Source organism: Drosophila biarmipes, unplaced genomic scaffold, assembly GCF_025231255.1.
Source record: "Drosophila biarmipes strain raj3 unplaced genomic scaffold, RU_DBia_V1.1 ptg000005l, whole genome shotgun sequence".
NCBI lineage: Eukaryota > Metazoa > Arthropoda > Insecta > Diptera > Drosophilidae > Drosophila > Drosophila biarmipes.
In genome coordinates, this window is record NW_026114527.1 from 5225243 (window position 1) to 5248751 (window position 23509).

At 42.4% G+C, this 23509-nt stretch overlaps 1 protein-coding gene across 4 annotated transcripts in view; it reads left to right on the plus strand.

The window, feature by feature from the left end:
* The first annotated feature begins 17669 nt into the window (after positions 1-17669).
* Positions 17670-23509, plus strand: part of LOC108035740 (zinc finger protein ubi-d4 B) — a 156202-nt gene continuing 150362 nt past the window's right edge. For 3 of the 4 annotated variants that reach the window (XR_007764934.1, XR_007764932.1, XR_007764933.1), the window contains exons 1-2: positions 17670-17818; positions 17874-18041. The gene's annotated coding sequence lies outside the window, so the exon portion shown is untranslated. Of the gene's footprint in view, positions 17819-17873; positions 18042-18409; positions 18497-23509 lie in introns of all 4 variants that reach the window. The other variant, XR_007764930.1, reaches the window with a different exon arrangement.

Consider the following 23509-nt stretch of genomic DNA (forward strand, 5'->3'; position numbering starts at 1 on the left):
TCAACTCAAGAAAAAAGAACTAGTCCGCCATCTTAAGCCCGCGAATTTAAAATTGAAAATTAACTTTACATTTTGCCCACAGTACAGTACTGACAATCTCATGAAGACCAGTGTAAGGGGCTTCCAGTGGTTGCTTAACGGCGTCAGTGCAAAGAAATACGTGCTTACATTTGTCGATCCCCTTTAATAAGAACATCTTCTGCTTGGTTTAGGGTGCTGTTGATGCTCTCGAAAGATACTCAAAAAAGAAGTGAACGGAGAACCACCTTTACACTTAAAAGATGACTAAAGGGATCTGTGCCACCTCTCTATGAGTCCGTTTGACTGAGGATGGTAGGCCGTCGTGTGTATGTGTTTATTTCCCACCAGATTAGCAAACTTTATAAAAACTGCTGACTTAAAATGTGTTTCTTGGCTTGTAGTTATCGCTTTTGGAAAACGAAGTCGAGATATCCAATGAGTCCAAAACGCCGTAGCTATTGTCTCACCAGTAATGTTTGAGAGAGGTATAGCTTCTGGCCATCGCGTAAGTCTATCAATCATCGTCAGAAAGTAATAGTAGTAAAATAGAGATGTTGTCATCAAATTGAACCCTTTTTTTTAAAGATGTGGTTCCCTTCAAAAGGTATGCCCGTTCAAGATCTGACTCTTGCACCTCTTCAATTTTCGATAATTTGATGACAGTCGGCAATGTTATAGCATAATCTTGAAAAAGCGTCTGAGACTGCATTTTTGGATCCTTTCACATGCATAATATTCGCGCAGAATTGAGAGATGTAAGTCTCGGTGATGCTTTCTCTTTTCGCTGCTGAAATGCGTAGACGAGAGTCTTGGGATTTGTTCTGATGACAAAAATGCGTCCGTCAACAAGGTGTATAAAATATTTGATAGATTCGAAGACAGCGAGCAGCTCTCGGTCGTACGTCGAGTAATTTTTCTCTGTGTTGCTCAGCTAGTTTGGGAAAAACCCTAGAGGTTGCCAATTTCCGTGTTTCCGCTGCTCCAAAATTGCTCCGATTGCAAAATCGGAAGCATCTCGAACCAGCTGAAGCACTTTACGTCTTCTAAAATACTTTCTGCGAACTCCACTGTTTTCCTTTGTTTGTTGTTGGCGATAAACCACTTCAAAGCCCTTACCTTAGCAATTCCGGCATCGCTCGGGGAATCATGTCTAAGTCCAAGCCGTATGTGTAGCGGACTATTCTACCTGCTGGTTGGTTTTTGCGCCCCGTTGAACCTAAACGACCCCTCGAGGACATGTTTAGTGACACAGGCATAGTCTGACTGGCTGGGTCTAAATGCCAGCGCTACTGTTTTCTTTCTTGGCTTGACTCTCTCCGCTTTTGAGTAATATTCAGACAATGCATTTCTCATGTCTTCTAATCTACCGTCCAGGGCGACATTGAGCCTCTATTCGAAATTGGCGAAGTCCTCCTTCTTAAGGCGGTAGATCCACTTCTTTTCTATTCTATTTAAGTTGCTTTCACTGCTGGGTCAATCACGTTTTGGGCTGCAAACTAAGCTGGCTGATTTTTGTAGTCTGCTCGCTACGAGATTCGTGCAGATAGCATTATGTCGTCATACTAAAATGTATAAAAACGTGGCCGCGCAGTAGCTTATTGAGAAAGAACAGAATTCACGGGGGCGTAGGCGCTTATCGCAGGCTTATTACAATGGCTTGGTAGTTCGTCTAGCTTCGATGGCGTTACCAGTGGTCTTAGGTATCTCCGACGGTCCTGGAAGCCTCGATGAGCTCTCGTCTTGGTTACTCGGTGGTCGGGTGCTGTAGCTCCCTAAAAATCCTTGAAGCTCCCTAAGAACGCTCGGCGCAGCTCGTACTTGACTCGGCGACTGCTTATAATGACTCGGATTCGAGACTAGTGTCACCGTTTTCAGACTATGGTAAATTGAACTACTCCTTTTGACACATAATCGTTATCCCTTGCTCTGTCCCGGTTGGTTCCACTGGGGTTTCTGCTCGCGCGAACAGTCAGAACAGTAATCGCCTCGAAGCTGCTTCGCGATTTACTTCGCTTTTACGCCTTTTTTAAACGGACGTTCGATCTGTCATTCGTATCTGGCGTGGTGACAATATCCTGTGCACAGCTTCTGGATGTAACGTGGCTTTTGGTACTTGGGGTTCCCCTGCTCCAGTTTTCACTTGACGTAATTGGCTTACGCCGGGACACGCCAAAGAAGTACTTTGAGCAAGGTATGCAAGGTACCGGCTTAGACAGGGCTCTCCCCGAGGTCACGATCTTACCCCGCAGGCCTTCACTGCTCAATCTCTGACAGACTCTCCAGGGTTTATTTGCCAGGAAAAAAAGATATCCTTGACCTAACCGTGTGAATCCCTCTGGAGCACAGGTACCTGTTTCTCAATTTGGAGATTTTTGGTATCCCAATCTCCAATGTCGCGTCGTACCGATCTTGCTCCTTCTAAGCACCCATGGCGCAGCTACTATTTCCGACTGACCTGTGTCTCAATTCGGAGATTACCCGTATCCCAATCTCGATCTTTGCGTCGTAGCGATCTTGCTCCTTCTAAGCTCCCATGGTTTTCGACTGACTGTTTGCTTTGAAATCTTGATTGATCTTTATGATTCGATTCCCCGATTCGCGACTTTTAACTTACACACAGATGGTTCCCGTGATGCGTGTGGCACCCCTGTGTGCCGCTTCTCTGCCGAGATGTGGCAATTCCTTTCCCGGTCCAAAATTCTCGGCAAAGTCCAAAGTCCGTTTGAGTTCCGATATTCCATTTTGCACACGGCACTCTCACTCTGCCCACCAAGCCTCTACTCCCTCATTCTCCGCACCTTGGTCTCTAAGCACTCTTATTTTCCACTCTTGGTCTCCAAATTCTCATATTCTCAACCTTGGTCTCTAAACGCTCATACTCTCAACTTTGATCTCCTAACTCTCTTCCTCTCCAACCTCTCTTTGCCGCGCCGTTACTACGCGAATTCGCTTTTAGCTCTTACTTGGGGCAACTTTTAAAAACAGCTCGTTTATACTCTCCGGCGTTTATTTGCATAGCCTTTGAGACCTTGCGATGTTTCACATGATTCCCTCGGCGCTCCATCGTTGCTCCACTGAGGCTCGCTCGGCGCTTTTAACTCTATTGAGTTTCTATAGTCGTCGATATTCTCTCTCGTCCCACTGGACACCGATACCCATTAGTTATTTATAACCCAGTAGGCATATCCATGTGAACAGCTGTGTTTCCTTCTGTCCTCTGAGTTTTTGTCTTTTTCAGTGATTTTGTGCGAGGGTTCTGTGTGTATTTATTTACAAAGATTAGCCCTACAATTGCTCTAGTAATTTTAAATAGATCTTCCAGTAAACGGATACGTGTTAATAGTTATTTAAACATTTCTGTTAGATTTGTTTAATCTCATAGCTTTGTTTGTGTAACTTACGCTTCTTAACTTGCTAAAACTCTTTTACTCCCTCTCAATCTCCCTCGCTCTATTTTATAACTGTAACCTGCTCTCTATGCACCCGCTGAATTTCTGGTAGACTTTTTCTGCAACTCTCTTTCTCTCTCTTGCTTGATTTACTTTGTATTTGTTCGTGCTGAATGTTGTTAGTGTCGCACAAGCCACGCTCAGTCGATAGAATATTTTTTCTCTCGTGTTCTCTTTACTTTAGGTATTTTTTATATTTTATTTTATTTCATTGCATTTTTCATTTGTTTGTCTTATAATGGCCCTTGTCTGTTCTAAGAAAAACTGCACACTTGCGTCTTCAACGAAAGATCCCTTTATTTTTTGCTGGCTCTGCGATTCGATGATGCACGTCAAATGTGCAGGATTCACCGGCAGAGTAAAAGATTTTATTGATCGTAACTCTGGTCTTATGTGGTCTTGTGGGTCCTGCAAGGCAATGGTCGTTGAGATGAGTGACTTTATGAAGCAGACTCGAGACAGCCTATTGAAAATCTCGAGGTCTTTCAGGCAACTCAATTAGGGGTTCAATACCGTCTGTGCCCAGTTTAATAATAAAAAATTATTAACCGAGTCGCCTAAACGCAAAAAAGACAGCTTAACCGCCGTTAATACCACCATGGAATCTAACACAAATCCGAACTTAGTAGCAGCAGTTCCTGTCGACACAGGAGTAAGCCAACCAACTCTGCGTATATATATCGAGTGAAGTCCATATTGCCGAAATAAGAGCTTCTGTACTGGCTAAGTCAAAGAAATCGTTGCCGACCGTTCCTATACTACTGTATCTATAGGCACCGTTCCTGGATCTCAGCCTAGTGAGGTTCAGACTGCTGCTGGGGGGGCATAAGAAACTTTCAGTTGTTTCACCTTTGTGGAAGCAATTATTTGTTTCTAGATTCACCCCAGATACCACACCTGAGGATGTTTTGGAATTTATATGTAAAAAAAATTCCCATCCGAAGATATTGCAGTTGAACAATGTTTTATTTTCTGAAAGCTTTTGGCTTAATGATGATTTAGTAATTAAAGAATTCATTCCAAATAAACCGAGAACAAATAACAGGCCCTCCACTGTGCCAAAAAACTAAAAAGTTTAATTTTGGCTTATCAAAATATTGGGGGACTAAATATGAAGCTTTATGATGACTCCTCATCATTTACTGAATTTACTTTTACGGAAACTTGGCTGAAACCGGAGATATCCGACTCTGAAGTTTTGTCTGATAGCTTTAATACTTATAGGACCGATCGCCGGGCGGTGTGCTGATTGCCCTTACCTCTAGCCTAACATCTGAAAGAATTCTCATTCGTATCCCGAATGAAATTGAATTTCTAAGTGTGAAAGTTTCTTTGCAAATTTTTATCTGTTTTGGTTACATGTTCTTATATTCCACCTGGCTCTGACCTAGTAATTTATGAGCACCATCTGTCTGCAATAAAATCTGTTTTATCCCTTCTTTCTAACAGCGACCTTTTGATTGTTTTAGGTGTCTTTAGCCTACCTGATATTTCTTGGTCTCCTCCTATTGACCCATGACTTCGTGGATGGCCTTTTAGAATTATCGTTACAGCAAGTAAGCTTTTAAAAAAAATCCTTTAGTAGACAATTATATCTTGTGTTTGTTTCAGACCCGTCTGAAATCACAGTATGTAGAATTGACGCTCTTGTTGTACCTGAAGACCGATATCATACAACTGGAACTGACAATTTGCCTTCCCTCCTCTGATACCCTCTCTCCTTTAGTTTCTCCAACTAAAATGAGATGTTTTCGTAAATGTGACTATAATAAACTTAACGATATGATTTCTTATTATAATAGGGCAGACTTGTACAGACATATGGACTTTGCGGATGGACTTCCTGGATGTGTGCTTAAGTTTTGTGCATCAACCATTTGTAAACCGATTCTTTAACTTTTTAATTTGTCTATTTCATCACCAGTTTTTCCTTCTATCTGGAAGGACTCTTTTATTATTTCACTCCATAAAAAAGGTGCAAAGGCAGATGCCCAAAATTATAGAGGTATTTCTAAATTGTCGGCAATTCCTAAAGCATTTGAACGTATTCCCATTTGCAACACTTATGTTCCTCGCTTATATCACTGTGTCAGCATAGTTTTCTTAATTGAAGATCGACAACCTTCTTGAATTGACATCTATTGTAATAAATGGATTAAAGAAAAAAATGCAGACTGACATTCTAACTACAGATTTAAGTAAGGTCTTTGACTCCGTTAACCACTCTCTTCTTTTATTTAAATTAGATGGGATTCCTGGTAGTCTATTATCTTGGATTTTGTGCTAACTCAGAGGGTTATATTCTGGAGTGCCTCAGGGTAGTCATTTGGGCCCTTTGCTGTTTACTTTGTTTATTAACGATCTTCCCTCGATCATAACACATTCTCGTGTACTTATGTATACTGATGATGTTAAGCTTTGTTTATCATATACTGATATAGCATCGGGATTTACAGTCGGATATTGATTGTTTTCATGGATGGTGTGAGGACAACCTTTTAAATTTGAACTGCCTTAAATGCAAAGTTATGACTTTTTATAGGGGTACTCCTACGTTTATCAGTTACTTTCTTAAAAATTCGCCACTTGACCGTATATATTCAGTTAACGATTTAGGTGTTCTTCTGGACCCTAAACTTAAATTTTGCGTAGTTTGAACTGGGATCAAAACGTAAGGCTACCTTCCTACGAGAGTAGATTACAATTGCTTAATTTACCTACACTTGTTAATCGTAGAACAATGCTTGGTACTATTTTTATACAAAATCTTATAAGAGGTGACATTGATTCTGCAGAACTTTTAAACCGCCTAACATTCAACGTTGCCGTTAGACTAACAAGAAATTATTATCCTCTAAATTTGCCACGATGTACATAACATTTTTGTCTGCACGAGCCCTTTCGCGTTCTATGTAATAAAGTTTATCATTTAATTTGCATTTCAACATCTATCCCGGTATTAAAAACTAATATTTTAACTCATTTGATTAATTCTTAGTTGTGCATTTTATTTTCATTTGTGTCCCGTCTCTATTTGTTTTATGTATCGTACCTTCCTCGCGAATTCGCATTTTTTTTTGCCCAAATTGATAAAAGGGCGTAACAAGCACGTGCTTGGTGTCGTTGGGCCACTTGTTTGTACAGGGTTGCCCATATTCGACGGACCCATGTTTTTTTTTTTTTAAATCAAAGAAAAAAATAAAAATTTGGCGGTTGGCAATCTTAATCATTTAATTTGTTCCAAGTAGATTTGTTTACATCAATTTTTGAATATGATATCTTTCAAATGGCCCCCTCTGGCGTTGATGGCGTATTGTGCCCTTTTTGCAGCATTTTCCATCGTTTTCGCCAACATTTCGGCCGGAATAGCGGCTATTTCTTCACGAATGTTGTCCTTGAGCTCTTCTAGGGTCCTTGGCTTGTTAACTTAAACCTTTGACTTCAAATATCCCCACAAGAAGAAGTCAGGCGGCGTCAAATCGGGCGAACGCGGTGGCCAGTCCAAATCACCACTTTTCGACATCAAACGGCCCGGAAACAATTTCTTCAGAAAATCGATTGTTATGCGACTTGTGTGCGGTGGAGCGCCGTCTTGTTGAAACCAGAACTGCCTCATACGCTTTCGACGAATAATTGGCATCACAAAATTGGTCATCATGTCGCGATAACGCTCCTGGTTGATGGTAACAGCATGGCCATTTTCATTTTGGAAGAAAAACGGCCCAATGACCGTTTTCGAACTAACGCCGCACCAAAGTGTGACTTTTTCGTCGTGAAGAGGCACTTCTTGAATCTTCTCAGGATTTTCAGTGGCGTAAATACGGCAATTTTGCTTATTTACGGTCCCATTCAATGTGAAATGGGCTTCATCGGACATGATAATTTTGTTCCAAAATTGATCGTCATCTTCGGCCATTTCGATGACTCTTTGGGCCCATTCCAATCGACGAGGCTTGTCCGTAAGCAACAATCTTTGCGTCAATTGAATTTTATACGGGAACTAATGCAAATCAACGCGAATAATCCGTTGTAAAGTGGACCGAGCCATGCCCAACTGCTGAGAACGGCGTTTTTGGGATGTTCTTGGGGACATCTCAACACTGGCTCGTACGGCAGCGATATTCTCGTCCGATCGCCTTGGTCGACTTTTATTTGGCCTCTTCGGATTAGAAAGAGCCTCACCAGTCGTAAATTTTTCGTATAAACGCTTAATGGTGTTCTTAGAAGGCGCACTTTTCACATTTTTTAATTTTTTAAAAACACGTTGAGTTTTTACAATTGACTTGTTCTGTTGAATGTAAATTTCAACTATTTCAGCGCGCTCTCGTGGCGTGTATTGTTCCATGGTAAAAATTTGCTTGGACTGACGCTTCAAACGCGGTATGTCATTAAGCGATCTGGCATCTCTGTCAAAAGTTATGGCGTCGTCAGATGGGTCCGTCGTATTATGCGTTTTAAAAGACATTTTCGAACAACAACAACGATAATAAACTAATTGGTCTGAAGAATGACTGAATTTTGTGGTTTTGACCGGGCTTTGGTATCATAATGATAATAGAAATTTTCCATTTTTTCGGATAATAGCCGACAGTCAATGGCAGAGTTTGGAAGATCAATTATCATTTTTATGCTTATTCGCTCACCGCCAGGGGTTCAGTTCCCCAATGATTTTCGCGATCTCCTTTGGCTGAAACAATGGTGGTGGGGAAATAGAAAGTCGATTTATGGTATGACAAATGAACTAGAGGCAGAAAGACGTTTCGCTGCGCACCTAGCTGCCATATGAATTTTTTATCGAGTGACTGCTTTGTTTGGAGAGCTCAGATTAGGGTGAGCCCTTCACAGAAAATGATTTGTACTGTTTGACGAAAGTTTTTTAATGTACCGCAGCTGTGCATTTTCTGTTTCTTGTTTGTTTCTTCTTAAGAAGTTGTTTTGATTACGGCGATCTGTTAGTTTTCCATGCACGTCTCAGTCGCCTCTTTTCTAGGACTAGCCGTTCAATTTGCAGATTAGTTTTGATAATTTGTTATTCGGTGTTATGATTGCATTGAATAATTGCCTTCCTTTGAGAGTCACAAGGTGTGATCCCCAGTGCGTGTGTTTGACATTATAGTCCCCCTTCAGCTATAAAGCGATCTCCAAGCAAGTTGTAGAGGTCAATGAATTTTCCTTCAGAAATTGTAAAGCGAGGCGGGCAGTAGACAGCGGCTATGGTGAGGTTTCCTTTGCTTAACTTCACTTCAGTGGTGCTTGATGTAGTAGATTTTCGGTCCGTGATCGAAGGGCATCGGCGTAGTAGAAGGCTCTCTGGGTATTTAGTTGACAAAATGAGGATTTTACTTCCGGCGTTGTATGCGGGTATTCTGATGACGTGGCTCTTCCGCGTATATTGCAGGTTATAAATGGAGTGCACCTCATTTTTGTTCAAGATTCTGCTAACTGGCTCCAGCTCGACTCTGAAGAGTGGTTGCGGCTCTTTTTTCCTACTTATAATGTTACTGAATTTCTCTGCAGAAAACCCTTTTTCCTTGACGGTTACTTCGAGCTCGATTCCTTTTAGTACTACTTGCAGGCCCTTAATGTTTTTTAGTTGGTGCGTGTAGTAGCTTTTCCTAGCCTCCTCCAGCTATTTGGATACAGCTTGGAAATGTTCTTCAGATTTCGTTTGAAGCTTGGTTTCATGGACACCCCCTTTTGTGACCGGAACAATATGAATTGGAATTATCCTTGGAGTTTTGGAGTCCTTTCGTAGTGTGGCTTGAGAATCCTTAAAGATTTAACGTTGTTTTGCTTCTTTGTATCTGTATGTTTTAGCTGCTCGCGTGTTTTTTGCATTAGTTGCAGTTTAAGTTCGCTTACATGGACGGACCGGCCTTTTTTGTGTTTTCCTGTCGAGTCCATAATCTGGTAAGGCTCGTCGTACCTTCGGGCCAATTTTGCTGGGAAGTCTTCGGCCGCTTTTGGTAAACGGTGTTCCTTGACCCGCACGACGTCACCCACCGCTGGCGTCCATTGCTTTCTCCTTAGATCCTCGGCGCGTCTCGTCCCTGATTTGGTGATCCGGCACTGCTCCGGGATGTGCTGGATGAGCGGCTGTAGCTTGGCTTCTGTTACTCGGGCATTTGGGCATACGCCGATCAGGGACCTCACAAATCGAAACAGATCGTACAGAATCGACCACTCTCCTTTTCTGGCAAATCACGCCAGGACCTGCTCAGTTTTCACTTGAAGTACTGGGCTTACGTCTAGACTCGCCAAAGAAGTGCTTTGGCCAAGGTACACTGGGCTTAGACATTTATGCCTTCACTGCTCAAACTCTGAACGACTCTCCAGGGCTTACATTCCAGGAAATGACAGATATCCTTGACCCAATCGTGTGATTCCCTCTGGAGCTCAGCTACTTGTCTCTCAATTTGGAGTTTTCCGGTATACCAATCCCGAACTTGCTAATTGTAAGCTCTACTGCGCAGCCTCCGTTTCCGACTGACTGTTTGCTTTGCTTTGAAATCTTGAGTGATCTTAATGGTCCTTCTGATCGACTGATCCTACTGCTGGCGCCTTGTTGCTCTATATGGAGCCTTTAGGAACCATTATTTCCCTTCTCCGCATGGCCCGCTGAACCTCTCCACTCCGGATCCAAAATCCGTGGCCCTTGTTTGACCCACTTTTTCCTCACGCACAGCTGGTTCCCGTAATGCGTGTGGCACCCCTGTGTGCCGCTCCTCTCCCGGTCCAAAGTTTTTGCTAAAGCCCGGTGCAGTTCCGTTACTTCCTTTTGCACAGTCACTCATGGTCTCCAAATTCGCATATTCTCAACCTTGATCTCCTAACTCTCTTCCTCTCCAACCGCTCTTTAGCGCGCCGTTACTACTTGAACTCGCTTTTACCTCTAACTTTGACCAACAATTAAAAACAAACATACTTTGCATATCCTAGCCTTTGAGACCTTCCGATGTTCGTAATGATTCGTCCGGCACTCCCGCGCTGCTTCCTTGGCGCTCGCTCGGCGCTTATAACGCCATTGTGTTTCTATAGCACTGATCGTCATCCTCGAAGCAATTTTAAATTTTCCGATTTTTCCGCATCGATTCTCTCATCCCACTGGGCACCGATGCCCATAAGTTATTAATAACCCAGCTCCCTCCTCATGCTATCGATACTCATTAGCTGTCCGTATCGCTAGGGCGGCATTGCCCTTTGATTCCTGCGATGTTCACCATAAACGATGTTGCCATTTTGCGTGTCCCTATCGATCGCACGATCGCGTCCATATGTTATCCTTAACGTGTTCCTTCTATATGGCTACCTGGTAGTGCCCTGTGGTACCCTTGGAGATTCCTTGGAGTACCTTGTAGAATGATGATTTCGTATTATCCTTCGAGAATCCTCGGAGTTATCCTTGTATATTTTTTATAGTACTTGTTTAGAATCCTTTGAAAATCTTTTGAGTTTAAATGCTATTTAGCTTCTGCTGTGTCTACGTGTTTTAGCTGCTCTCTTTTGTTTTGCGTTTGATACTGTTTAAGCTCGCATACGTGGACAGACCGCTCTTCTTTTGAGTTTTCGTGTCGAATTCTTCAGAGAACTACCCATAATCCATGATTTTGCTGCAAACCCTTCCGCTGATTTTAAAAAATGGTGTTCCTTGGCACACGACGTCACCCAGCGCTGGTGTCCATTGCTTTCTCCTAAGACGCTCTCTCCAGATTTCCCTGAGATTGTTAGCCTTGTTCTCAGGGGTCTCAGTTGGTCGTCCGGTCCTTAAGGTCTCTCTGTCATATAGTACGCTCGGTAATCTTGGTTCTCTGCCTTGCGTAATCAACGACGGTGTCTAGTTCGTAAAGTCTGAAACACTCGTAATTAGCGTTTAGTGTTTAGTTTCTTTGGTCCTGCCAATCGACATGCGCTACCATTGTTTTTAGCGACCTATTTGCTCTATTAGTCGGGTTCTCCTGCGAGGTCTATGGAGTTGGGGTGTAACAGTTGCTTTGTTCGCATATCGGCCAAGAATCTTTTCAAGATTTTTGCTGGCAAACTGTACTCCGTTGGCCATTATGACTACTTTCGGAACCCCACACCTCGCACACCTCGATTATGCGTTCCCTGAAAGCTTTTGCAGTCTACGGTTTCTGTGGCACCTCAGCATTGTTCCAGCCGTCTGCACCTGATTCGGTTTGAGTCTTATGCATATCTCGCATCCTCTCCTGGCCAGTAGTACCGGGCTGCTAGACGCTTTATTGTCCTTCGGCGTGCTACGTGGTCAACTACCGGTGAGTCGTGGTTTTCTTTCAGCTCCGTATCCCGAAGAGCTTTCAGGACGCAGGTCTTCCATGTTGCGACCTCCTCGCTCTCCGGTTTATGAGGTATATTCCTGTATAGGGTGTCACCCTCCATCAGGCTGAGTCCTAATCTTGCCAGTACCCATCCTTCAGGTCAAAACTGCTGATGTACCGTGCGACAATCTGATCTCAATGCATTTAATTTTAAATGGTTCAGCTCTTACTATTCAACTTATGTTTTGAGTGGTCCATATGAATCCTTAATTGAAATTTTCTGACAACATTTACTATCAAGGTGAATAAAGCCAGGAGCGTGATTGCTCCTGGTACTTTTCAGTTATTATATTAGACTATATTACCTAATAACTACTATCAACTCTCTACCTATCCTTAAATCAATTATACTATCCTATTTAGCAACAAATTAGTTTTAATTTATGTATTTTGTTTATGCGTATTTTGACCCGTATTTTGAATTGTCTTTTGTTATATTGTCTTTTTGTTTCGCCCTGAACGGTGAATGGTCGTAAGGGCCACTTGTTTGACCATAGTGCATCAACTTGCATCATCGATTATTAAGTCTTTACACGACTCGCTCAAACCCAGTTTCCGTTGTCTGGTAAAGAAGTCTATCGGCAGAAATACTTTCTATAAACTTCAGTGTTTTTCATTGTTTGTTTTTTGCGATGAACCACTTTAAAGCCCTTCCCTTAAGCAATTCCGACATCCCTCAGGGAACACTCCACCTGCTGCAGAAATTCGAATGGGTTTTCCGCCCGTCGAACCTAAACAATCGTGAACCTGTTAAGCGACACTTGCGTAGTCTGACTGCCTGGGTCTCGAGGTTGAAGCTGTTGTTTGCTGTCTTAGCTTGGCTCTCGCCTGCGGGCCTATTTTTGTAAGTTGTCAACGCGCAGGCTTGCCACTATGCTGCCCCCCTCAAAATTCCTTAGTGTGATGCCTGGGCCGGTCATGACAATGCCTTTCTCATGTCTTTTAATCTGCCGTCCAGGGCGACATTCACGTTTTGGGCGCCAGATGTAACGAACTTATTTTTGTGGTCTGATCGCTACGAGACTCGTGCAGTTAGCTTATGTGTCTCTTCGCATCTTCTGCATGTGACCTTCGTTGGAGATGCCGACTTGGTCTTCTAGGTCTTGTTTTACTGTATCCTTTTTCAAATCCTTCATACTCTTCGGCTATAATCATTACCTTATCCAGGTCCGACATTTTGGAAGGTCTCTTAAGATCCTTAGACTTTTGGTGCAGTTTTTTATGTTAAACCTTACGGTCTCTTTCGAAAAATATTTCAGTGGTCTCACTATCGTCTGCATGTCGATCATGAAGTCTTTGAACGACTCGCTAAAGCCCTGCTTCCGTTGCCTGACCTGATCCGACAACCTGGTGAAGAAGTCTTGGGGCAGAAATACATTCTATGAACTCAATTGTTTTCCATTGTTTGTTGTTGGACTACTTTGAAGTCCTTCCGGCATTCCTCGGGTAATCACGTGTAAGTCCAAGTCGTATGTGTTGGCGAACTATTCTACATGCTGTAAGGTTTTTCCGCTCCGTCGAACCTAAACGACCACTCGAGAACCTGTTTAGTGACACGAGCATAGTCTGACGGGCTTGGTCTCAAGGTCAGCGCTGCTGTTTTCTTTCTGTGCTTGACTCCCTCCTGTGGCCCTCTTTTTGTAACTTTTAACGCTCAGGCTTGCCATTAGGCATCGTTCGCGTGATGCTTGGGCCGACTCTGTCGTGATATGTAGTTGTGGGGTGTTATCCGCTTTTAAGTAATATTCCGACAATCTGCCATTCAGGGCGACATTGAGCCTCTGTGCGACATTGGCGAAGTCCTCCTTCAGAATCTTCATCCCACCAAAATTTATAAAAATGTGACAGCTTAGGGAAGCGTCACCGTTCTTAAACTAGGTTACTCATTTAATACTCCTTTCAACACACAACCGTCTATCCCTTGCTCTGTCCCGGATGGTCGAACTAGGGTTTCTGCTCAGATCGCGCGGACAAACAAGACTAAACGCTAGGAAGCTGCCTCACGTTTCACTTCGCTTCTACGCCTAGGGTAAACGAATGTTCCACCTTACTGTCCGTGACGTTTCCGCGTTGCTCGATCTGTCTTGCGTAGCTGTCGTCATGTGGTGATTGGCTTGCTGCTGACGATGTCCTACGCACTGATCCTGGATGTGCTGGATGAGTGGCTGTAGCTTGGCTTCTGTTACTCGGGCATTTAGGCATACGCCTATCCGGGACATCACGGATCGAAACCGTAGCGCTCTCCTGGACTATTCCACTCGAGATCGTACCCAATCGACCGCTCTCCTTTTCTGGCAAATCGTGCCAGGACCTGCTCAGATTTCACTTGACGTACTGGGCTTACGTCAGGACACGCCAAAGAAGTGCTTTGGGCAAGGTACACTGGGCTTAGAAAGGGCTCCTCCCGAGGTCCCGAGGTCACGATTTTACGTTACAGGCCTTCACTGCTCAAACTCTGACCGACTCTCTACCATTCCCGAACTTTTCGTCGTAGCGACCGTTTCTGACTGACTGTTTGCTTTGAAATCTTGACTGATCTTTGTGGTTGGACTCCTCCTGATCGACTGATCCTGCTGCCGGCACCTGGCTGAACCATGCTTTTGCGCATGGCTCGCTGAACCTTTCCACTCCGGATCCAGAATCCGTGGCTTCTGTTTGACCCACTTTTCCTTACGGACAGCTGGTTCCCGTGATGCGGGTGGCACCCCTGTGTGCCGCTCCTCTCCCGGTCCAAAGTTCTCGCTAAAGCCCGGTGCAGTTCCGTTATTCCGTTTTGCACACGGCACTCTTGGTCTCCAAATTTTCACATTCTCAACTTTTATCTCCTAACTCTCTTCCTCTCCAACCGCTCTTTAGCGCGCCGTTACTACGCGAATTCGCTTTTACCTCTTACTTTGACCAACATTTAAAAAACTCGTTTCTACTCTCCGGCGTTTACTTGCATATCCTAGCCTTTGAGTCCTTACGATGTTCCTAATGATTTCTTCGGCGCTCCCGCGCTGCTTCCTTGAAGCTCGCTTATAACTCCGTTGAGTTTCGTCGAACTCCCATCTCATCCCACTGGACATTACCCATTAGTTATTAATAACCCAGCAGGCCTCCTCATGGTATCGATACTCATTAGCTATCGATATCGCTAGGGCGGCACTGCCCTTTGATCAGTGCGATGTTCACCATAAACGATGTTGCCATTTTGCATGTCCTCATCGATCGCACTATCGTCCAGTGCCAATCGACCGCCTATCATGGCACCCCCTTCCATTGTACATGGTGATTTTGCCACTTTCGTGGGTAGGATTCCAAATTTTCTTTAGGTCTCTTCGCCTGGCTGATTTCCTGGTAGAGCTCCAGGTTGCTAATTCCCTGTTTCTGCTCCATGAGCGTGTCAAAATTGCAACAGATGGCGGGGACATCCACAGCGGCCAGCACCTGACAGGTGCGCCCCTCCTCACGCAGAATGACGTAAATGCGACGCAGCCGTTCGTCCATCGTTCGTTGCCGCGACCAGAGTGGCGCTCGCGCAGTTTCGAGTAGCTACGCCAGGCTCGGCGTGATTAATCAGTTTCTCCTTGAACTGTGCAACTCCCCCGAAGCTAAATCTGATAGTGCCGGGAATTAATTAATCTAACTAACAGCCATATGACTGATATTGTGCTAAAGGGGCTCGAAAGGTTTTGCCGGCTTGGCAGGTCGATGCATTGCAGACCGATTTGGCTGAACAAACTGGTCAAGCCTCTTGCGAGGTTATTGAGGTGCACAGAAAGTTGTAGGACGCTTTTTGTTTGTCTATTTCATCTTTTACGGTAGGAATGCCTAAGTCCCTATGGATGTTTTGGTTGCGCTGCATAATGTCTATGTTGCTGAGGCTAGCGTTTCCCCATAGCTGAGAGCCATATGTCCAGATGGGCTTGAGTTTGGAGTTGTACTGCAAAGCCTTGTATTCCAGACCTGGGACGAACGAGCGTTAATAATCTAGTGGAAGATTCTGGCTTTAAGTTTTAGATGTACTTTCTTGCGTTCGATGTGTATTATTTATTGATAGTGGAAGGCATGTTTGCCTGTTGATAGTAAACATTATGTGTTTACTTTTTGTCAATCTGTTGTTCTTTTGCACCTTACTGGGAAGGTTCTGTTGTATAGGTACGACTCAAGTAGCTTGTGAGTGTAATCAGGCATGTATTGATCTTGTTCATGAAGCCATCTAGCCATACTCGATCGAAGGCAGTTTGTATTACTGATGTTATTCTATTAAATTGTTCGATTTTTCCATGGTTTTGACGAAAGACCGAGCAAGGATAAATAAAATTGTATGCTCCTAGATATGGTATTATGCGATTTAAAAGACATTTTCGAACAACAACAACGATAATAAACTAATTGGTCTGACGAATGACTGAATTTTGTGGTTTTTCCGGGGTTTGGTATCATAATGATAATAGAAATTTTCCATTTTTTCGGATAATAGCCGACAGTCAATGGCAGAGTTTGGAAGATCAATTATCATTTTTATGCTTATTCGCTTACCGCCAGGGGCCGTTTTCGGTTTCAGTTCCCCAATGACTTTCGCGATCTCCTTTGGCTGAAACAATGGTGGTGGGGAAATAGAAAGTCGATTTATGGTATGACAAATGAACTAGAGGCAGAAAGACGTTTCGCTGCGCACCTAGCTGCCATATGAATTTTTTATCGAGTGACTGTTTTGTTTGGAGAGCTCAGATTAGGGTGAGCCCTTCACAGAAAATGATTTGTACTGTTTGACGAAAGTTTTTTAATGTACCGCAGCTGTGCATTTTCTGTTTCTTGTTTGTTTCTTCTTAAGAAGTTGTTTGATTACGGCGATCTGTTAGTTTTCCATGCACGTCTTAGGCTCCTCTTTTCTAGGACTAGCCGTTCAATTTGCAGATTAGTTTTGATAATTTGTTATTCGGTTTTATGATTGCATTGAATAATTGCCTTTTATTGAGAGTCACAAGGTGTGATCCCTAGTGCGTGTGTTTGGCATTATAGTCCCCTTAAGCTATAAAGCGGTCTCCAAGCAAGTTGTAGAAGTCCATGAATTTTCCTTCAGAAATTGTAAAGTGAGGCGGGCAGTAGACAGCGGCTATTGTCAGGTTTTCTTTGCTTAACTTCACTTCACTTTTGGTAAAAGTGGTGCTTGATGCGTTTATGATGAGGATAGTGGTTCCACCATGGGCATAAACATCTGGATGATCTGTTCGGTAGAAAGAGAAGTTGTATTTGTTTATGAGGAGCGTCTCTACCAGTAGCATAATGTAGTTATGATCATCATACAGAAACTGTTTTACTTTTAGGTTGTGCCGTAAAACGCCATTGGGGTTCCACACTATGTTCTGGTTTTGAACCAGTGTTTGCATGAATGACATGAATTCCATCACACTTTGTTGAATGGTGACCATCATACATTCCAGAGTGCTTTGTGATAATTCTGGGTTCTGCTGAGCATTTCCTAAATAAGACTGGAGTAGCTTTCCGGTCCGTGATCGAAGGGCATCGGCGTAGTAGAAGGCTCTCTGGGTATTTAGTTGACAAAAATGAGGATTTTACTTCCGGCGTTGTACGCGGGTATTCTGATGACGTGGTTAACTTGCGGCTAACGCATTTTTTCTTGTTGGGGTCTTCTTTGTTGGCAGGGCAGTTAGCGGAAGTGTTTAGGGGTGTGAAATTATAGGAAAAGATTATTGTATTTTTTTTTTTTTAATATAAAATAGCGCTACTGGTTCCGCAACCTGGTGGCAACCACACATCCTAGAAAATACTAAACGATAATTTCGTATTTTCTAACACTGCTTGTCAGAGTCACACGCGTTTTAAATCAAAATATTATTAAGGTTATTAAGCCCGAGGTGGTGTATAGGGCTTAATAACCGCCCAACAAGACAAACCGACTAATAAGTGAAGCACCACAAAGCTAATTTCAAACGCCCAAAGTGGCTGGCGAAATTTAGCTGCCACCGATCGCAACATCCAACTTATAGTTGAAAAACTAATTAGGTGAGCATAGGGAATTTATATCAATAATTGTTTACTAATGGATAAACAAAAGTAGGAGTGCGCAGCGCCACTTGATCAAATCGCCTGGTGCTCGTTTTGGCCCACTCTGGCTGCCAACACGTGGAGCGGGACCACTCGAGCCGAGCCACATACAGTTTACCAGTGCAAATTTAAGTTTCGAGCCAAGCATTCCAACCGTTGTAAGACGTAAGGAAAACTTAAGGTAAATAAAAGTAAACCCAGCCTTGACCAGTTAGTTAATATGTTGGCAGTTCCTAGATTTATACACGTGTTGTTCGCCATATTCTCCTGACCAGTTGCGAGTAACCTAACCCCGGACTGATGGTTAGCCATCGACACGTCCAACACGAGCGTATAGCGGATAAGCAGACACCCTGGACTCTTGTTCTAGCTGTTGAGTCTGCCGCCTCGCAGCTAAGGATTCACCCCCGATCTCAGCAGCCGATCTGACTGTTGCATCGCTTTTGTAGTTGTTAGAATAGATTAAATTTTATAGAAATTAAGCTTATTATACGGGTACAGTATGTATATTTGGCCTTAGATTGACTGTTAACTAATAATATTTTGTAGTTCACTCAGCATACACACATCCTCGTTTACACACACCGTCCACAGGCCTGTCGACTGCACTGGAAACAAATTTAAAGTATTAATGTTGTAAGTACGGCATAGCCGACCGTCTGTTAACATCAATCTGAGCCGAGTAATATAACTGTAGAATAACTATAAATTCAAGTTTTGACGCCCGTGCTATTTTTTTGAAGATTACCTTTTTTCTTTTCAAAACTTAATTGTTAACGTAAATTTTTGAATGAAGAACCTAAATGAAGTCAGTTGTACCCATTATATGGTTAATCTGCCATGGGCAAGCTAACGTTAAGCAATTCATAAGCATCTGCCATGGGCAAGCTAACGTTAAGAAAATCATAAGCCGCTTCCATGGGCAACTTATCTTTAATTGAATTTTGGTACGTATTTGAGAATGAAGTATAAAATGAAGTAAATTTGTTTGCGAATTGGGACACCTAAAGTAACTGTGCATCATTAATAAGGGCATTGGCCACATACGCAAAGCGAGCCTATGCAAGGTAGGATGGGTTCTGAAGAGGAATTAAATGACATCTGCAATTCCTCACATTTAATGTAAAATTAGATTCTTTGAGCTTTGGTTTAGTTTGTCAATAGTTCCCTACTCTGTCTACTATTTAAGTTTATGTGACGGCGCGGTTCTCTAGGTAGCAAAACCCCACTCCCATTTTCCCTGAGCATAGCCGACCCTGTAGGCAGAGTACGCTGCCAGATAGCCGCACACATGGTCGTGTTCGTTACATATTCTTTGGCGCCCAACGTCGGGGCGATCGGAAATCAGGAAAATACCGTATCTTGAGAATATAATAGAGTTAATTTTTCGTGTCGCTACCCAATGCAATATTCTAAAGAAAAATCCAATTTTTTTTGTATAGTTTCCTAATTTGAGCCTTAATGTGATAGTTTGGAATTCAGACATCGCGCGTTCTTGCAGGTGCTGAACCTAGATTATGTTATCGCTCAATCCTAATTCCCATATCAACAATAAATGAATTGCTTCGGAATGTGAGATTTGGGGAAAAGCTCGAATTCGCACCAGGCAACATTATTCTTTTAATAATCACATTTGATTCACCTAAGAAAAGTCATTTGAGATTTTTTTTGTTGGAAATTTCTAGCAAGTACTCATGATTATATTTTTAGAGATCAAACATTAAGTCATTACTGCTTTGAGATTTGTTTAGCTAAATAGTTTTTGGAAAGACACTCAGCAGTAATGCACTTGCTTTCCTAACATTAAAAGACTTTTGCCCAACAGAAACCCTAATTTTATATTAATATTTATTCGATGCACGGTACCTAAAGGATAGTCTCAATTTTAAATCAGAGTTTTTATATTTACAATATTTGAGAAAATATTATAATACTACAAAATGTCAGTTCAGCCTAATCGAGACGAGGTTGCAGTCACCGATAGTGGGGATGAACGTTCTCTTTGTATTATTTGCAATGATACTATGGTAATAGATACTAAACTTGCAGAAACCCCTTGTAGACATAAATTTTACAGAACATGCGTGGTACTGTGGTTAGGAACTAATGAAACTTGTCCGCTTTGCCGAAGTGCTTGTACCCTGGTACAACTGATAACCTTTCCTGCTGCTCAACCGAATAGGTCTACTAATGATACTAATAGGGAAGTTCGAGGTGCTTCTGCCAATCAAGCTACGGGAGCCGTTAACCGAACACAAGAGCGAATTCCAATCAGAACTTAACGAATCAGAGAGCACAGTCTAGCTTAAGAAGCCAAAACACAACACATAGATCAACTGAACGTTCTAGCATTTCCGAAACTCGAGTACAGCAGTTAATCACCGACTCCTTAGAAACCTTTCGCGTTAGCATGGTTGCAGCAGTAGCGGATGATATCAGTAATACGATGCGAAACCTTCAATGCAAGCAGAGTTGATCCTTTGACACAAGCCTTATATCGTCCTAACAAAGTTTCAAGCGTTATTTCTAATTGGAATGTGAAATTCACTGGCATGGCAAGTGACATACCTGTTGAGACTTTATCTATAGGATAAATAGTTTGACTATACAATGTCTAAACGCAAACTCTAATTTGCTATACCAATTTGCCAACGTACTATTTGCCGGACCAGCTTTACAATTTTATTGGCGTTTTCAGAGAACTTCAAGTGAACCGAATTGGTTTCACCTGTGTACAAGTCTCCGTGAACGGTATAGAGAAGCGCACTGACGAAGAGATTAAAGACTCTTTTCGACATAGGAAGCAGAAAAGCGCGGAAAATTTTGACGATTTTTTAGATGCTATCCTAACGATTGCAGATGCTTTGCGTGAGCCTATGTCCGACAGTGAACTAGTTACCAACGTTAAAAAGAACCTTAAACCTGAATTACGACTAGAATTATTACATGTTTTGACCCCAAACATTGCCTCCTTAAGAGCAGAGTGCCACAAGCACGAACGATTTCTCATTAGCATGGCAGGTAGGTCGGCAGCCCGTCCTCCTCCAAACCGGCGATTTGTAAATGAGCTAGTGCAGGTTGAAGAGTCTAGGGAAGAAGAGAATTATCAAACTATGAGCGACGTAGAAATAAATGCGATGCGCAATGCTGAGCGTTATAAATGTTGGAATTGTGAGGAAACCGGACCAAGATATCATGATTGCCTCAAAGCCAGACGCATATTTTGCTATGGGTGTGGTCCTCCTGACACTTATAAGCCTAGTTGCTTGAAATGTAATCCCCCGTCGGAAAACTCGTAAGAGGATGTCCATCAATTCTGACTGGTGGATATCCTATTTCAAAATCACCATCAATAACAGGTACTAATAATCTTCCATCTTCTAATTTAAGTAACTCTTAACCTGACTCGACAACATCTAACCCAGATTTAGACAAACCCAACTGTATGTTAATTAAAAACACTACAGAGCCGTCATGAAACTTTAAAATTATCCCCTACCATGAAAGAGTACGTAACTATTATCAACGCAGAGCGGAAATATTTACACTACGAATTAATTCCGCCAACAAATCTCGATCAGCTAATCGAATGTGTTCATTTTGGAAACAGCAGCGAAGAATGAAGAAGTATGTCGTATCCTCTATTGTTAGGCAGGACAATGACAACCGTCCTTACATCGCTTTGGAATTATTTAACAAAACCTTCTTGGCCTTGCTTGATAGTTGAGCTAACAAATGCGTAGTAGGTGGTAAATTGGCTAAACTTATTCTTACAGATCATCCAGGGTTAAGGAAGTTAAAATGTTATGTTCGTACAGCCGATGGACAAAATCAAAACGTCACCGCTACCATTGTCGTTCCGATTCACTATAACTCCTTATCTCAGGATGTAGAATTTTTAATAGTACCCAGTATTAAACAAGATATAATCTGCGGAATGGATTTTTGGAAATTATTTGGTCTTCGAATATCCAGTACAACGACTATTTCCGAAATTTCTGACTCCAATGATTTAGGTGACAGAGTCTTGCTTAATGCAACCGATCGAAACCGATTACAAGCTGTTATCGAATTCTTTCCATCGTCTGAAAAAAGTGGTTTAGGAAAAACAACCCTAATTCAACATCATATTGACACCGGTGCAGCAAAAGCAATTAAGCAAAGATATTACAACTTATCTTTATCCAAAGAGCTTCAGTTATGCCAAGAAGTAGACCGCATGATTAGTCTGGGAGTACTAGAAGAAGCGCCCGCGTCCACTTCTCCGGCAGTCTTGGTCGTAAAATCAGGCAAAGTGAGAATTTGCTTAGATTCTAGGAAGCTTAATTCTGTTACAGTAAAGGATGCTTATCCTACTCCTCTTATTGAAGGTCTACTAAGTCGCTTACCTTCAGTACACTGCATATCGAAAATTGATTTAAAAGATGTGTTTTGGCAGATATGTCTAGACGAAGAATCGAAACCAAAAACCGCAATAACCATACCCAACCGTCCTTTATATCAATTTACACGAATGCCTTTCGGACTTATGGATAAAGTAATACCTTATAGAATGAAATCACACGTGATGGTATATTTAGATGACCTATTAGTCATGTCTTCAAGTTTCGAAGAGCATCTTTCTCATCTGGCCGAAGTCGCTACGCAACTTCGAAAGGCAGGTCTTACTATTAATATCGCCAAAAGTCAGTTTTGCTTAAAGAAAATCGACTATTTAGGTTACATTGTTGGAGAGGGAACTTTGCAAGTGAATCCCAATAAAATAGCCGCCGTGTCCAACTTTCCTGTTCCAAAAACCAAACGTCAACTTAAGAGATTTCTCGGGATGACCGGTTGGTATCAACGGTTTATTAACCAATATTCGGAACAAACCTTCCACCTAACCGATTTGTTGCGAGGAAATGAATTTCACTGGAATGATAACGCCCAAGTTGCTTTTGAACAATTGAAAAAGGCTCTGACCACTGCTCCATTAATAGTACATCCCAATTACGAAAAACCGTTTATAGTGCAGTGTGATGCCTCGATCGATGGTGTTGGTGCGCTTCTAGCTCAATGTGATGAAAACGGAATAGAACGCCCTATTGCATATATGTCTAAGAAGCTCAATAGATCTCAAAGGAATTACTCTACCACGGAACTTGAATGCTTAGCAGTAGTTCTAGCTATTAAAAGATTTCGAATGTATATTGAAGGTCATGAATTTACTATTGTGACTGATCATGCAAGTCTCCGATGGCTCATGACGCAGCAAGACCTTCAAGGAAGACTTGCTCGGTGGGCACTCAAACTTCAAGGATTTAATTTTAGCATAGAACATCGTCGAGGTAGTGAAAATGTAGTAGCCGATGCCATTTCAAGATCTTTTGAATCAGATGAAGGCCTTGCCACTATTGATATCGATGTTCTCCCAGAAATTGATTTGGAATTCGAATTCTTTCAATCATCCAGCTATTCGCAACTTAAAGAAAAGTTAACGCAGTCTCAACTACCAAATTTTCAAATAATAGATGGTTTTCTTAATCACAGGGTTGGTTTCTCGAACAGTTCTACCGAGCATCCTGAAGACTCCTGGAAGCTTGTGGTTCCGGTCGAGCTTAGAGAAGGTGTAATCAAGGCAGCTCACGATCAGCCGTCTTCTTCTCATTG